Source organism: Oncorhynchus mykiss, chromosome 27 (genome assembly GCF_013265735.2).
Source record: "Oncorhynchus mykiss isolate Arlee chromosome 27, USDA_OmykA_1.1, whole genome shotgun sequence".
Taxonomy (NCBI): Eukaryota; Metazoa; Chordata; class Actinopteri; order Salmoniformes; family Salmonidae; genus Oncorhynchus; species Oncorhynchus mykiss.
This window is the reverse complement of record NC_048591.1, coordinates 335,889-352,514: the sequence shown is the minus strand read 5'-3', so window position 1 is coordinate 352,514 and position 16,626 is coordinate 335,889. Positions and strand designations below refer to the sequence as shown.

At 39.8% G+C, this 16,626-nt stretch overlaps 1 protein-coding gene across 1 annotated transcript in view; it reads right to left on the bottom strand.

Annotated features, from left to right (window-relative positions):
* LOC110507289 (transcription factor Dp-1-like) overlaps positions 1-16,626 on the bottom strand; it is a 45,873-nt gene that overhangs the window by 24,529 nt on the left and 4,718 nt on the right. Inside the window, exon 2 of the mRNA XM_021587174.2 lies at positions 1,357-1,389. The gene's annotated coding sequence lies outside the window, so the exon portion shown is untranslated. The remainder of the gene's footprint in view (positions 1-1,356; positions 1,390-16,626) is intronic.

Sequence of the window (16,626 nt, the reverse complement as noted above, 5' to 3'; positions counted from 1 at the left end):
TTACACTTGATGGCTGGTTGTGGCTGAGGGGCTTTGCTGCTGTCGGGTGCTTTTGTTTACCACGCAATCGTCAAAGTAGGGGATTGTTATTCTTCAAAGGATTGAAAATATTTGTGGTGTTGCCTGTTTTTGTAGCCACAACTCTGAGGCACTTTTTGCACAACACTTGCATTTGGTTGACATTGGTTTTCCTGTAGCTGAAATACTGCCATACCACAGAAGATGTGCCTCTCTTTGGCACCAAACCCAAGTTCTCGTTAGCACTGTTTCAAACTCTGAGGTAAAGCCACAGAATTTCTAAACCTCATACTAAACCTCTAAACCTAAACCGCCCTTTCTCTCCTCACCAGCATCTTCTAACTGCACGCTCAACGCAAGGACGCATGTTGTTGACCTGCATGTGTATGTCATGCAGAGTGAGAAAGCCTGCTTGTGATTGGTCATCATCCTCTGTGCATGTAGAGTGAATGAACAAAGTCTAGCACATCTCATTGGAGGAGGTACCGTACACTAGTTTTTGATGTATTAACGGAGTGTCAAAGAAAGGAGAACATTGTAGCCTCTTGGGAAATGGATATTGCACTTTCGATCTGATTTTGATTACTCATGCAGCCCTAACACATTCTCCCCCTGACACACACATACATACTACACATGTGCACGCACGCACAAAAGTACATGTACACACACGTACAGTACATGTACACACACACACCTTCTGATGGTTACATAATCCGCTCACCTGAACACACACACAAAATAACCTGCAAAGTCACTAATGAAAAGGCAGTCATGGTCACTCCTACAAATCCACTGCAGTTCTTACTAACCAGTGCTGTCATTCACTCTGCCCTCTAAGAAACACAAAAAGAGAGAGAGGATGGGAGAGAGATAGGGGGAGACACAGGGGGAGAGGGGGATAGAGAGAGAGAGAGAGAGAGAGAGAGAGAAAGGGGGGGGAATAAAAATAAATAAAGTTCTGGGCGGGCATGTTACGAGAGAAAGAGACCTCACCTGAGAAGCGGTGGGACACATAAGAAACAAGATGGTATACATAGGAGCTGGCTGAGAGAGGCAGGCTAGAGGGGGAGGGTGGTGAGAGAGACAGTGTTCTGCTGTAGTGAGTCAGCAGTGACCTGTTCTCTCAGGGGGGAATGTGTGTGTGTGTGTGTGTGTGTGTGTGTGTGTGTGTGTGTGTGTGTGTGTGTGTGTGTGTGTGTGTGTGTCAGACTGATGCAAATTGGACTACCAAAAAAGAAAATGCCACAGAATGCAGCTGAGCTCTTAAGCAGCCCCCGACCTTCCGACACAGGCATGCACATCACCTCCATCTACATTTTGCTGTCTTGCAGTTACCTGAATGAAGAGTCTCCTGAGCACAGCCCATCCCTGCAACACAGACACAGAGAAATTGTTAGTTTGAAGCAGTGTGTGTACTGTTTAACATGAATTCAATATTCAAAAACTACAGTGCCTTGCGAAAGTATTCTGCCCCCTTGAACTTTGCGACCTTTTGCCACATTTCAGGCTTCAAACATAAAGATATAAAACTGTATTTTTTTGTGAAGAATCAACAACAAGTGGGACACAATCATGAAGTGGAACGACATTTATTGGATATTTCAAACTTTTTTAACAAATCAAAAACTGAAAAATTGGGCGTGCAAAATTATTCAGCAACCTTAAGTTAATACTTTGTAGCGCCACCTTTTGCTGCGATTACAGCTGTAAGTCGCTTGGGGTATGTCTCTATCAGTTTTGCACATCGAGAGACTGACATTTTTTCCCATTCCTCCTTGCAAAACAGCTCGAGCTCAGTGAGGTTGGATGGAGAGCATTTGTGAACAGCAGTTTTCAGTTCTTTCCACAGATTCTCGATTGGATTCAGGTCTGGACTTTGACTTGGCCATTCTAACACCTGGATATGTTTATTTTTGAACCATTCCATTGTAGATTTTGCTTTATGTTTTGGATCATTGTCTTGTTGGAAGACAAATCTCCGTCCCAGTCTCAGGTCTTTTGCAGACTCCATCAGGTTTTCTTCCAGAATGGTCCTGTATTTGGCTCCATCCATCTTCCCATCAATTTTAACCATCTTCCCTGTCCCTGCTGAAGAAAAGCAGGCCCAAACCATGATGCTGCCACCACCATGTTTGACAGTGGGGATGGTGTGTTCAGCTGTGTTGCTTTTACGCCAAACATAACGTTTTGCATTGTTGCCAAAAAGTTCAATTTTGGTTTCATCTGACCAGAGCACCTTCTTCCACATGTTTGGTGTGTCTCCCAGGTGGCTTGTGGCAAACTTTAAACAACACTTTTTATGGATATCTTTAAGAAATGGCTTTCTTCTTGCCACTCTTCCATAAAGGCCAGATTTGTGCAATATACGACTGATTGTTGTCCTATGGACAGAGTCTCCCACCTCAGCTGTAGATCTCTGCAGTTCATCCAGAGTCATCATGGGCCTCTTGGCTGCATCTCTGATCAGTCTTCTCCTTGTATGAGCTGAAAGTTTAGCGGGACGGCCAGGTCTTGGTAGATTTGCAGTGGTCTGATACTCCTTCCATTTCAATATTATCGCTTGCACAGTGCTCCTTGGGATGTTTAAAGCTTGGGAAATCTTTTTGTATCCAAATCCGGCTTTAAACTTCTTCACAACAGTATCTCGGACCTGCCTGGTGTGTTCCTTGTTCTTCATGATGCTCTCTGCGCTTTTAACGGACCTCTGAGACTATCACAGTGCAGGTGTGTGTGTGTGTGTGTGTGTGTGTGTGTGTGAGTGTAACAACACTATTTGTCAGAATAGCAGAATCAACCCAGCCGTCAGAAAAATACGAGTCAATGAAATCATGTGTTTGTTTCTTGGCCCTGGCATTTAAAAACAAAACGTGATGTTAGCTAATAAAAAATAAATACAATGGATCCTCCTTAAATTCTTTCCATGTTCTGGAAACAGATCAGCAAAGACCACTTTACAACAACCAGAAAATATGATTATAATGTGGAACAAAGCAGGGCAGTGGTGTGTGTGCACACTTGAGCAAACAAGCAACAAGTGTACTTGAGCAATTTTTTTTTTAAGTGCGTGTGTGTAGCAGCTCACCCTAGGGCCCACTTGTTGGCATTCTACGTGGGTCCCTGGGATACCATGGTGGGCGTATGTGTAAATGAGCTACCTATTAGAATATTCCCTGTGTGCAAAACTCTGTGCCTTGCTGATGATCTACACAAACACAAAATAAGAAACATCAGAGGGATTCATCAGCTCACAGGGTTGTGTTCATTTGGGCACACCGTAGCAAAATGCAACGGACACGATTGAACGGATGCAAGGTAATACAAATAATAATGGTATCAAGGGTCCTGTTCATTAGGCACCAAAATGAAAAAAGGGAAGGGCAACCTGAACTCATCCAATATGATGCGCTCATTTTTGTTTTTCAATTTCAAAACATCTTCCAATTGACGCCCTAATGAATGCCGCCCAGGTGAGTCATTGAGAACAGATTCTGTGCCAAGTTGTGGGTGGTGACTGAGCAGGATCAGGTTGGGTGTAGTATTTGAGAGGCCTACTATGCAGAAGTGTCTCAAAGCTGGAGCCCAACAAAAAAGAAAAAGACAAGATCAGCAGGATGCAGCAGAATGCTAATAAAATCCCCAGCTAATTATAACAGCTACAGTCAGTCTGCAGTCCGCCACACGCTATTCCTTCTCCTCCCACAAAACACTGGCTTTCACAGATGCAAGGGGATGGGGGATCTGGGTGTATTCATTAGCAGACACCGTATGCTGCAAAGTGTTACACACCGTAACACTTTGCAACAGAAAAAATGTTGTAACAAAAACGAGAACTTGTTATTGGACAAATTCAGACATTCGGCGCATATACTTTGTTTGGTACCTGGTGAATACACCTTTGATCATCGACCTGACTCTTAAAACTTCTTGCGCATCAGTGGGACGCTAGCGTCCCATTTCAAAAACTTACGGTGAAATTGCAGAGCGCCAAATTAAAATGAATATAAATATTAAAATGTGCAATACATCAAAATAAAGCTTAACTTCTTGATGCACCCATCCCGTTAGCGGGATCATTTGTGTCAACATCCGCTGAATTGCAGAGCGCCAAAACACAGTTTAGCTTGTTGTTAATCCACCTGGCATGTCAGATTTCAAAAAAGCTTTTCGGCGAAAGTATACCAAGCGTTTATGTAAGGACATCTCTCTCAGCAGACAAAACATTACGAACAGCTAGCAACCAAGTAGATTGGTCACGAAAGTCAGAAAAGCAATAAAACTAATCTGCTTACCTTTGATGATCTTCGGATGTTTGCACTTACGAGACTCCCAGTTACACAATAAATGTTCCTTTTGTTCCATAAAGATTATTTTTATATCCAAAATACCTCCATTTGTTTGGCGCGTTATGTTCAGAAATCCACAGGCTGCACGGTCACGACCGGGGCAGATGAAAATTCCAAATAGTATCCGTTAAGTTCGTAGAAACATTAAAACATTCCTCGGGTTGATTTTAAAATATATAAATGGATAATATTTCAACTGGACTGTACCTTCTTCAATAGGAGAGAGAGAGAAAATGTCTGCTCCAAACTGTTGCGCATACAAAACGCTGCTGGCACCCAGCCTTACAATGACGCGATGTGATCTTTCTCGCTCATTTTTCAAAATAAAAGCCTGAAACTATGTCTAAAGACTGTTCACAACATGTGGAAGCCATAGGAAAAGGAATCTGGTTGATATCCCATTAAATGGAGCGAAGGCAAGCAATGGAACAGAGAGCTTTCAGGAAAAACAGCACTTCCAGGTTGATTTTCCTCAGGTTTTTGCCAGCAATATCAGTTCTGTTATACTCACAGACAATATTTTGGAAACTTTAGAGTGTTTTCTATCCTAATCTGACAATTATTTGCATATTCTAGATTCTGGGCCTGAGAAATAGGCAGTTTCATTTGGGTATGTTTTTCATCCAAACATACTGCCCCCTACACTCAGAGGTTCTAACTTGTTAATCCAGCCGCCGTGTCAGATTTCAAAAAGGCTTTACGGCGAAAGCAAACCATGCGATTATCTGAGGACAGCGCCCAGCACACAAATGCATAACAAATCATTTTCAACCAGGGAGTTGCGACACGAAAGTCAGAAAGAGCGATATAATATATGCCTTAACTTTGAAGATTTTCTGTGATTTTCTGGCACTCCAAAAGGTCCCAGTTACATTACAAATGGTCCTTTTGTTCAATAATGTCCTTTATATATCAAAAAAACTCAGTTTAGCTGGCGATTATTTTACAATAATCCGCTCGGTTTCCCTCCTCAAAATGCATACAAAATGAATCCCAAACGTTAGCAATAAACTTATCCAAAACAAGTCAATCCATCTTTATAATCAAACCTTAGGTAACCTAATACGCAAATAAATGATAACATGTAAGACGGAGAATCGTTATTGTCTTTACTGGAGAAAAATAGCAAAGAACGCGCTTTCATTCACACGATTGGAAACACTTCAGCCAAAATGGGAGTCACCTAGAAAAACTACAATTTCTGGCTCATTTTTCCAAAAACCTTCCTGAAACTATTTCTAAAGACTGTTGACATCTAGTGGAAGCCCTAGGAACTGCAATCGGGCACAATTTCACCCTATTATAAAAGTGCCAGCCATTGAAATCAGTGGTAGGATGAATTCTTTCTTTTGGGATGGTTTGTCCTCAGGGGTTTCGCCTGCCATTTCAGGTCTGTTATACTCACAGACATTATTTTAACCATGTTAGAAACTTGAGTGTTTTCTATCCAAATCTACCAATTTTATGTATATCGTAGCTTCTGGTCCTGAGTAGCAGGCAGTTTACTTTGGGCATGCTTTTCATTCGGATGTCAAAATACCGCCCCCTAGCCGAAAGAAGTTTTAACATAATTGACAGAATCCCAACAGAGGGCTTTCTTTCATGACGAAAAAAACTTGCAGCAGTGGCTGTATTTCTGTGAACATAACATTATAGCCAATCGATTAGAAAAAAGCCAATTTACTAGCCTAAACGCTTAACTCAATCACACACTTGTATGCTAATTGCACACATTGAAATTGTCACACTGTAGTGTTGCCATGCCTCTGCTATCAACCTATCACAGTCCAGGGGACTCCTTGTTTCCTCCAATCAAATCAAATGTTATTTGTCACATGCTTCGTAAACAACAGGCGTAGACTAACTGTGAAATGCTTACTTATGGGCCCTTCCCAACAATGCAGAGAGAAATAACAGAAAATGAATACCACGTAATAATAAAAGTAATACTAAATATATAATGAGTAACGATAACAGGATAGATAATTAACAGAAGCAGAAGCATAAGTGATGAATAAAAAAAGTTAGTGCAGAAAGGGTCAATACAGATAGTTAAACTATTTACCAGTCTTATGGCTTGGTGGTAGAAGCTATTCAAGGTCCTGTTGGTTCCAGTCTTGCCATGCGGTAGCAGATGAAACAGTCTAGATTGTAGTTTTATTTAGTCACATGCACAGGGTCACAGATGTAATTGCAGTGTACATTGAAATTAGTTACATTTTAATAGTGTAGGTGTGATTTAAATTATATGAATAATAATAATAATAATAATATATGCAGTGTCTTCAGAATGTATTCACACCCCTAGACCTTTTCCACATTTTGTGGTGTTACAACCGGAATTTAAAATGGATTAAATTGAGATTTTGTGTCACTGGCCAACACACAATACAATGTGTCAAAGTGGAATTTTATTTTTATTATACATTTTTTTACAAATTAATTAAAAGTTAAAAGTTTAAATGTGTTGAGTCAATAAGTATTCAACCCCTTTGTTATGGCTAGTCTAAATAAGTTCAGGGGTAAAAATGTGCTTAGGGATCGGCGTCCGGTCAATGGGACAGTTGTAAATCATGCAGCGCCTTGTGTCACGATCGCAGATGTCGATACATAAGTGTCTTATATCTGCTGAAAGCTTAAATTCTTGTTAATATAACTGCACTGTCCAATTTACCGTAGCTGTTACTGAGAAAAAATGCCATGCTATTATTTGAGGAGAGAGCCTAACAACAAAACACTTTTTCACCGCAATAGGTTTGATAAATGCACCTCTGAAAGTGCAATGTGCACTTACATTCTGAAATCTTTCTCTGATTTATCATCAAAAGGGCCCCAGAGATAACATGAAGTGTCGTTTTGTTAGATAAAATCCTTTTTCAAATCCTAAAAAGGTCCATATAGCATGCACGATTGATTTTGTATTTCCACTCGTTCAATTTGCAAAGAAAGGAATCTGTGAAAATCTAACCCTAAACCATGTTTCAACCAGTCAAATCACATTCATATGTATTCCTCGGAGATCCTAGAACGTAACCAGACTTCACTATATTATTAAGGGTGTAGTATATCCTATAGGACACCAAATTTCGTCAGAGAACGACGCCTTCATGGCACGCCGATGACGCGGGCAGTCTTCACTTGATCGACTCTAAATTTGTCAAATAAACAGCAATCAGGATCAAACAAAGCTAGCTATCCAGCCAATGAGCTGGGCTTTACGGAAACCCTGTATCTGCCACAATATGTAGCTGCTAACCTTTTTTCGACAGCATGCCTTTTCCTTTTGGACAAAAATTATAAGAACATTCAGAGTTATGAAAACTGGTTGTTTTGCAAATGTTGAACTTATAATATGACTACTAATACTGGAAAAGCAAAATCAAAGTCCAAGTACACAGATTTGACAATATTCTTGCAGAAAAATGTAATAGGAATGCAAATGTGTCCTTCACGATTTGCCCAAATGTACCTGGGTGACTTCACACAAAATGTAATGTCGTTCGCGCATACTTTATGTTTTCCATCTGAAACTTTGCACATACACTGCTGCCATCCTGTGGACACCATCGGAATTAGAACCAGAGTGATGGCTGGAAGTGGGACCTTTCTGTTGCATTTCAAAGATAGTAGTAGAAAAAACTCTTTGTATTTTCTTCTACCAGATCTATTGTGTCATATTCTCCTACATTCAATTCGTATTTCCACAAACTTCAAAGTGTTTCCTTTCAAATGGTACCAAGAATATACATATCCTTGCTTCAGGGCCTGAGTTACATGAAGTTAGATTTGGAATTGTCATTTTAGGCGAAAATTGAAAAAAAGGGAGCTATCCCTATTATAATTATATATATTTATAATTATATTTATTAACGGGTCACATAATAAGTTGCATGTACTCACTGTGTGCAATAATAGTGTTTAAAATTATATTTAATGACAACCTAATCTCTGTACCTCACACATACAATTATTTGTAAGCTCCCTCAGTCGAGCAGCAAATTTTAAACACAGATTCAACCACAAAGACCTAGGAGTTTTTCCAATGCCTAGAAGGACACATATTGTTAGGGGGGTAAAATAAAATAAATAAAAAAGACAGATATTGAATATCCGTTTGGTGAAGCATGGTGAAGCATGGTGAAGTTATTTATTACACGTTGGATGGTGTATCACTACAAAGATACAGGCACCCTTCTTAACTCAGTTGCCAGAGAGGAAGGAAACCGCTCAGGGATTTCACCATGAGGCCAATGGTGACTTTAAAATAGATAGAGTTTATTGGCTGTCATAGAAGAAAACTGATGAAGGAACAACAACATTGTAGTTATTCCACAACACTAAGCTTATTGACAGAGTCAAAAGAAGGAAGCCTGTACAGAATACAAATATTCCAAAATGTGCATCCTGTTTGCAACAAGGCACTAAAGTAATACTGCAAAAAATATGGCAAAGCAATACATTTTTTCTCCTGAATACAAAGCGTTGTTGGGAGCAAATCCAATACAACACATTACTGAGAACCACTATTAACATTTTCAAGCATAGTAGTGACTGCATCATGTCATGAGTATGTTGTAACTGTTAATGACTAGGGTGTTTTTCAGGATAAAAACATTTATGGAATGGAGCTAAGCACAGGCAAAATCCTACAGGAAAACCTGGTTAAGTCTGCTTTCCACAAGACCCTGGGAGATTAAGTCACCTTTCAGCAGGACAATAACCTAAAACACAAGGCCAAAGTTAGTTTTGACTTAAATCTATGGCAAGATCAGGAAATGGTTGTCTAGCCATGATCAACAACCAATTTGACAGAGCTTGAAGATTTGTTTTATGAATAATGGACAAATGTTGCACAATCCAAGTGTGGGAAACTCTTAGAGCAGTGGTCAAGATCACTTTCAGTCAAAAAGCAAGCAGAGATCAACCACTCGGATATATATATATATATATATATATATATATATATATACAGTGCCTAGCGAAAGTATTCGGCCCCCTTGAACTTTGTGACCTTTTGCCACATTTCAGGCTTCAAACATAAAGATATAAAACTGTATTTTTTTGTGAAGAATCAACAACAAGTGGGACACAATCATGAAGTGGAACGACATTTATTGGATATTTCAAACTTTTTTAACAAATCAAAAACTGAAAAATTTGGCGTGCAAAATTATTCAGCCCCTTTACTTTCAGTGCAGCAAACTCTCTCCAGAAGTTCAGTGAGGATCTCTGAATGATCCAATGTTGACCTAAATGACTAATGATGATAAATACAATCCACCTGTGTGTAATCAAGTCTCCGTATAAATGCACCTGCACTGTGATAGTCTCAGAGGTCCGTTAAAAGCGCAGAGAGCATCATGAAGAACAAGGAACACACCAGGCAGGTCCGAGATACTGTTGTGAAGAAGTTTAAAGCCGGATTTGGATACAAAAAGATTTCCCAAGCTTTAAACATCCCAAGGAGCACTGTGCAAGCGATAATATTGAAATGGAAGGAGTATCAGACCACTGCAAATCTACCAAGACCTGGCCGTCCCTCTAAACTTTCAGCTCATACAAGGAGAAGACTGATCAGAGATGCAGCCAAGAGGCCCATGATCACTCTGAATGAACTGCAGAGATCTACAGCTGAGGTGGGAGACTCTGTCCATAGGACAACAATCAGTCGTATACTGCAAAAATCTGTCCGTTATGGAAGAGTGGCAAGAAGAAAGCCATTTCTTAAAGATATCCATAAAAAGTGTTGTTTAAAGTTTGCCACAAGCCACCTGGGAGACACACCAAACATGTGGAAGAAGGTGCTCTGGTCAGATGAAACCAAAATTGAACTTTTTGGCAACAATGCAAAACGTTATGTTTGGCATAAAAGCAACACAGCTCATCACCCTGAACACACCATCCCCACTGTCACACATGGTGGTGGCAGCATCATGGTTTGGGCCTGCTTTTCTTCAGCAGGGACAGGGAAGATGGTTAAAATTGATGGGAAGATGGAAATACAAATACAGGACCATTCTGGAAGAAAACCTGATGGAGTCTGCAAAATACCTGAGACTGGGACGGAGATTTGTCTTCCAACAAGACAATGATCCAAAACATAAAGCAAAATCTACAATGGAATGGTTCAAATATAAACATATCCAGGTGTTAGAATGGCTAAGTCAAAGTCCAGACCTGAATCCAATCGAGAATTTGTGGAAAGAACTGAAAACTGCTGTTCACAAATGCTCTCCATCCAACCTCACTGAGCTCGAGCTGTTTTGCAAGGAGGAATGGGAAAAAATGTCAGTCTCTCGATGTGCAAAACTAATAGAGACATACCCCAAGTGACTTACAGCTGTAATCGCAGCAAAAGGTGGCGCTACAAAGTATTAACTTAAGGGGGCTGAATAATTTTGCACGCCAAATTTTTCAGTTTTTGATTTGCTAAAAAAGTTTGAAATATCCAATAAATGTCATTCCACTTCATGATTGTGTCCCACTTGTTGTTGATTCTTCACAAAAATACAGTTTTATATCTTTATGTTTGAAGCCTGAAATGTGGCAAAAGGTCGCAAAGTTCAAGGGGGCCGAATACTTTTGCAAGGCACTGTATATATATAGATTTGGCCTATATATATATATATATATATATATATATATATATATATATATATATATATATACACACACATATATATATATATACACATATATATATATATATATATATATATATATATATATATATACACACACATTGGGGCAAAAAACTATTTAGTCAGCCACCAATTGTGCAAGTTCTCCCACTTAAAAAGATGAGAGGCCTGTACTTTTTTGCAACACTGTATATATATATATAATTATTTATTTTTATGATTTAAAAAGATACATATTTCCCTTTAGCTCAGCTGTGCCTGATCTATTTTATCAAAGCTCAAGTTGAAGTACAATATGATCTGAGAAGAACAATATTGGAAGGCCAAGCATATAGCCAATATGCTGTGATAAACATATTAGGTGTACTGCGCAAACGTCATTCCTACTGTTTTCAGTAATGTTGCATAGGCTTACATTTTTTATTTTACTGGACTGTTGGTACCTGCATGTGATGGTTAGTCTCAGCGGAGGGAGGGAGAGAGAAGCATAGGGCCCGTCCCTGCTCTCTCCTTTCCTCCGGCAAGATTGACCAGAGTGAGGGGACACCGTCCTCCCACTGATGGCAAAACTCGAGTCGCACCGCATAATTATTTTCTACAGAAATGTTTGCTGATCAACTAGATAAGCCTCGCGGTCGACCAGTTGGTGACCACTATCTTAGAGGCTTACCCAGAAAGACCCACAGCTGTAATAGTTGCCAAAGGTGCTTCAAAAAGTATTGACTGAGGGGTGTGAATACTTACGTAAATGAGATACCTGTAATGAATTTTCAGTAAATTTGCAAAAACTTCTAAAAACATGTTTTTATTTTTGTCATTATGGGGTAGTGTGCAGACGGGTGAGAAACATTTTTATTCAATTTTTTATTCAGTCTAACAACAAATGTGGATCAAGTCAAGGGGCATGAATACTTTCTGAAGGCACTGTACATAATTACAACTGTGATGATATATATACAGTAAATGTCCATTGGAATGTGTGTGTGTGTGTGGAGGGGGGGGGGGGGGGCAGAAGCTAATGGCCAGTGTTAGTTTTAGCCATGATGCTCCAGTACTGCCCACATCGGAGTGATGGAAGAGAGGCATTGTCATGCCAACTTCACAGCCATGTTGGTGTGTGTTGACCAAATAAAATAAAATGTATTCATAAAGCCCTTCTTACATCAGCTGTTATTTCAAAGTGCTGTACAGAAACCCTGCCTAAAACCCCAAACAGCAAGCAATGCAGTTGCAGAAGCACGGTGGCTAGGAAAAAGCCCCTAGAAATACCAGAACCTAGGAAGAAACCTAGAGAGGGACCAGGCTATGAGGGGTGGCCAGTCCTCTTCTGGCTGTGCCGGGTGGAGATTATAACAGAACATGGCCAAGATGTTCAAATGTTCATAGATGACCAGCAGGGTCAAATAATAATAATCACAGTAATTGTCGAGGGTGCAACAGGTCAGCACCCCTTTACTTTTTACACATTTTGTTACGTTACAGTCTTATTCAAAAATAGATTAAATTACATTTAATCCATCTACACACAATACCCCATAATGACAAAAATATTTTTTGTGTGTGCAAATGTATTAAAAATGAAAAATAAATAACTTATTTACTTAACTATTCAGACTCGAAACTGAGCTCAGGTGCATCCTGTTTCCATTCATCATCCTTGAGATGTTTCTACAACTTGATTGGAGTCCACCTGTGGTAAATTCAATCTGTTGGACATGATTTGAAAAGGCACAGCCCCGTCTATATAAGGTCACACAGTTGACAGTGCATGTCAGAGAAAAAAAAACAAGCCATGAGGTTGAAGGAATTGTCCATAGAGCGCCGAGACTGGATTGTGTCGAGCCACAGATCTGGGGAAGGGTACCAACACATTTCTGCAGCATTGAATGTCCCCAAGAGTACATCATTCTTAACTAGAAGAAGTTTGGAATCACCAAGACTCTTCCTCGACCTGGCCGTCTGGCCAAACTGAGCAATCGGGGGAGAAGGGCCTTGGTCAGGGAGGTAACAAAGAAGGGCTAATAGGCTAGCATATCTATTTATGTAGCAAGCTAAAAACACGAAGCCTAACATTAGCTAGATAGCTAGCTGCTAAGAAAACGTCATGTCATTGGAGGAGCGGGTGAGTGACTGACTACACAGCTACAGATCCATGTGTCATTTGGTTAGATAGCAAGAACTTGAACGACTTCTACACAGTTGGCATCTCTTACGTTTGCAAATTCACTCTGGCCATCTACTCCGATTTCAGAGCACTCTCGTCTGAGTGTGCCAGAGCGCAGAACTGATTAATTTATGAACACGCAACACCCACTGAATATGACTGGTGTCAGTAAACGTAGGTTTAAAAAAAAAATAAGCAAGTTAGTCAAGAACGTTCTAGATCATTTGTAAACAGTTTAACCAGCTCTGCTATGTTGAGTAAAATGGTCAGAGTGAGGTGTTCTTTCATTTATGTCTGGAAGTAGCTAGCTAGCAAGCTACAAGTTCTGTTATACTCACAGGCAATATTTTTACAGTTTTGGAAACTTTAGTGTTTTCTATCCTAAGCTGCCAGTTAGCATGGGTGCTTGGTTGGGACAAGCATGCATTGGCAGGCAAGCTACAGAAGGACGAGGAGGCTACAATTCCCAATTGTTTATCATTGCAATTTTGACGGCCAACTAGCTAAAAAAGTTGAGGGTCTAAAATGTTATTTTCAAAAAAATCGTAATTCATTAGATTTTTAGCTCAGCAGGCTCTGGCTAGCATTAGTTGTTGTTGATGTGCATAACTGAGGGAAAGAGAGCCTACCTTTTCATGGTTGTTTTATCAATAGGACTGTAAAGTTCCCAAATGTATGAGGACTCCTGTGGTGTTTACATATTTGCAGAAATCCATTCAGTTGTATTTTGTTGCGTTTTCAGCGAATGTGCACTAATGATGTAAAGTCAGCTGTTGCAACTGCCTGTAAATACACATTACGGCTCAATGTGAATGATGGCAGGCCCGTGTGGCAAATGACTTGTTTGTACAAAGGCCTACTGTAGCTCTGATTGGCTATAGTGGACCGGTCTGTGTAGACTCCAGTCCTGGACAAGACAGATGTTTTTATTTGGTTTTACTTAATGCTTTGTGTATTAATTATCAAAAAACATGGTCCATTTCCCACTCTATATCGCTATTGAATTTTCACAAATGCCTTACAAACATTCTATGAATTTATGAAAATGTGAAAATGACCATATCTAAGTGGTTGCTTTTCAGATGTGTTATTTTTTTGTGTCATATTCTTCCTGTGGGTGTACATTAACCTCTAGTGACACCCCATCCCGTGAACGGGACCGTTGTCATCATCTGACACTAATTAGCATAATGCAACGGACATAAATATTACTAGAAAATATTCCTACACACAGCTTAGCCCTTTGTTAATTAATCAGCCTGTCATCTCAGATTTTCAAAATATGCTTTACAGCCAAAGCTAGACAAGCAGTTTATCGATAGCCTAGCATTGCATTTTGTCCAGCTAGCAGCAGGTAACTTGGTCACGGAAATCAGAAAAGCAATCAAATTAAATTGTTTACCTTTGATGAGCTTCGGATGTTTTCACTCACGAGACTCCCAGTTAGATAGCAAATGTTCCTTTAGCTCCGTTTGTTCTACACGTTTGGCTGAGAAATCGCCTGGAAATTGCAGTCACGGAAACGGTGAAAAATATTCCAAATTAGCTCCATAATATCGACAGAAACATGGCAAACGTTGTTTATAATCCATCCCCAATGTGTTTTTCAAATATCTATTCGATAATATATCCATCAGGACAATTAGTTTCTCAGTAGGACCGATTGGAGTAATGGCTACCTCTGTATTTTACGCGAGAAGCATCAGGTGACCACTTGCGCAATGTAGCCGCCTACGGGTATTCTTCAACATAAATGCGTAAAACTACGTCACAATGCTGTAGACACCTTCGGGAATATGTAGAAAGAGTAATCTGGTTGAAAGCCCATTCACTGCTCAATAAGGACACATTGGAACGCAGCGCTTTCAAAACATGAGGCACTTCCGGATTGGATCCGTCTCAGGCTTTCGCCTGCAACATCAGTTCTGTCATACTCACAGACAATATTTTTACAGTTTTGGAAACTTTAGTGTTTTCTATCCTAAGCTGTCAATTATATGCATATTCTAGCATCTTGTCCTGACAAAATATCCCGTTGATTACGGGAACGTTTTTTTTTTCCAAAAATGAAAATACTGCCCCCTAGTCACAAAAGGTACAGATTTTAAGTTGTCATGTTGCTAAAATGCTGTCAGTTCCACTTTAAATGCAACAATTTTTCACACAAGTTATTTTCACAGAGATGGCTAACAGCAGCAAGCGAGCTGCAATAAAAAAAAAAACTGTTCCACTCACCAGATGATGATCATTTGAAACTTCTTGTTGAAAGTTATTCTTGAAAAGGGAGACGGTAACAAATTAGCAACAACACCCTCTTTGACAACACCTGCTGCAGCCGCTGCAAACTAGCCGACAACAAAAGCTAGCTAGCTAGACGTGGGAAAACTACTACTCGCAATTGCGCAGTGACCTGTTGGCCTTCAAGAAGGCAGAAATTCCAATACGTTTCTGTAAAAACAGTCCCACCCACATTAAATCATAGTGTGATTCCAATGTCACTACAAAATGTTGCCCTAATACAGTTGAATAGTAGATGCCTTTATCTAGCTTCTGATGGCCTAGCCAATGGCTGATTTAGCTAGCTAGATTTATTTCCCCAGAGACCAGTGTTAAACCTTTCCTTTCCAAAAAAACAGAATAGATTAAATCAGAACATAATTTAAAATAATAATATAGTTATCATTATATCACGACTTCCGCCGAAGTTGGCTCCCCTGCCTGTTCAGGCGGTGCTCGGCGGTCGTCGTCACCGTCCTACTAGCCGCTACCGATCCCTTTTTCGTTTGTCTGTTGGTTTTGTCTTATTAGTTTCACCTGTGTGTATTTTGGTTTAATTAGCTTCCCTATATGTAGTAGTTTGACCCGCCCTTGTTTTGTGCGGGATTGTCTTTTGTTACGTGTATAGATATTAGGTCGTGGTGTATTTTATTTTCTATACTGGACACCCTGTGGTTTTGGGTTGTCTGGTATAGTGTCCTGTATTGTGTTGGGCTTATCAGTTTGGTGCAATAGTAAAGCACTTTACTCTGTTACTCTCTATCTCTGCGTCTGATTCCTGCACACACACCTAGTCCCGCGTGACACATTATTATATAAATCCTTAGGCATTTTTTGAAGGTGTAGAAGACCCATTGTTCCCCACTGTGTTTGAGTTAGTAATAATTTGTAGCAATGATCGTGCCTCTATTTTCCCTCAACATGCATTTTTCCACTATTCTGAATGTCTAAAGAATCTATATGTTCTGAAATATGAACACAGAAATACTGAACTCTTATTATAGTGGTGATTTGACTAAATTAAAATCATGATCTTGAATTGGACTTGTATTTTTCTGGTCTCGACTCTGTCTCTGACCGCTTGTCCCCCTCCCGGTCTTGGTCTTGACTCAGACTCAATTTTCTCTGGTCTTGAATCGGTCTCGAATAAAACATTGGTCAGAGACCTTGTAGTGTGTTG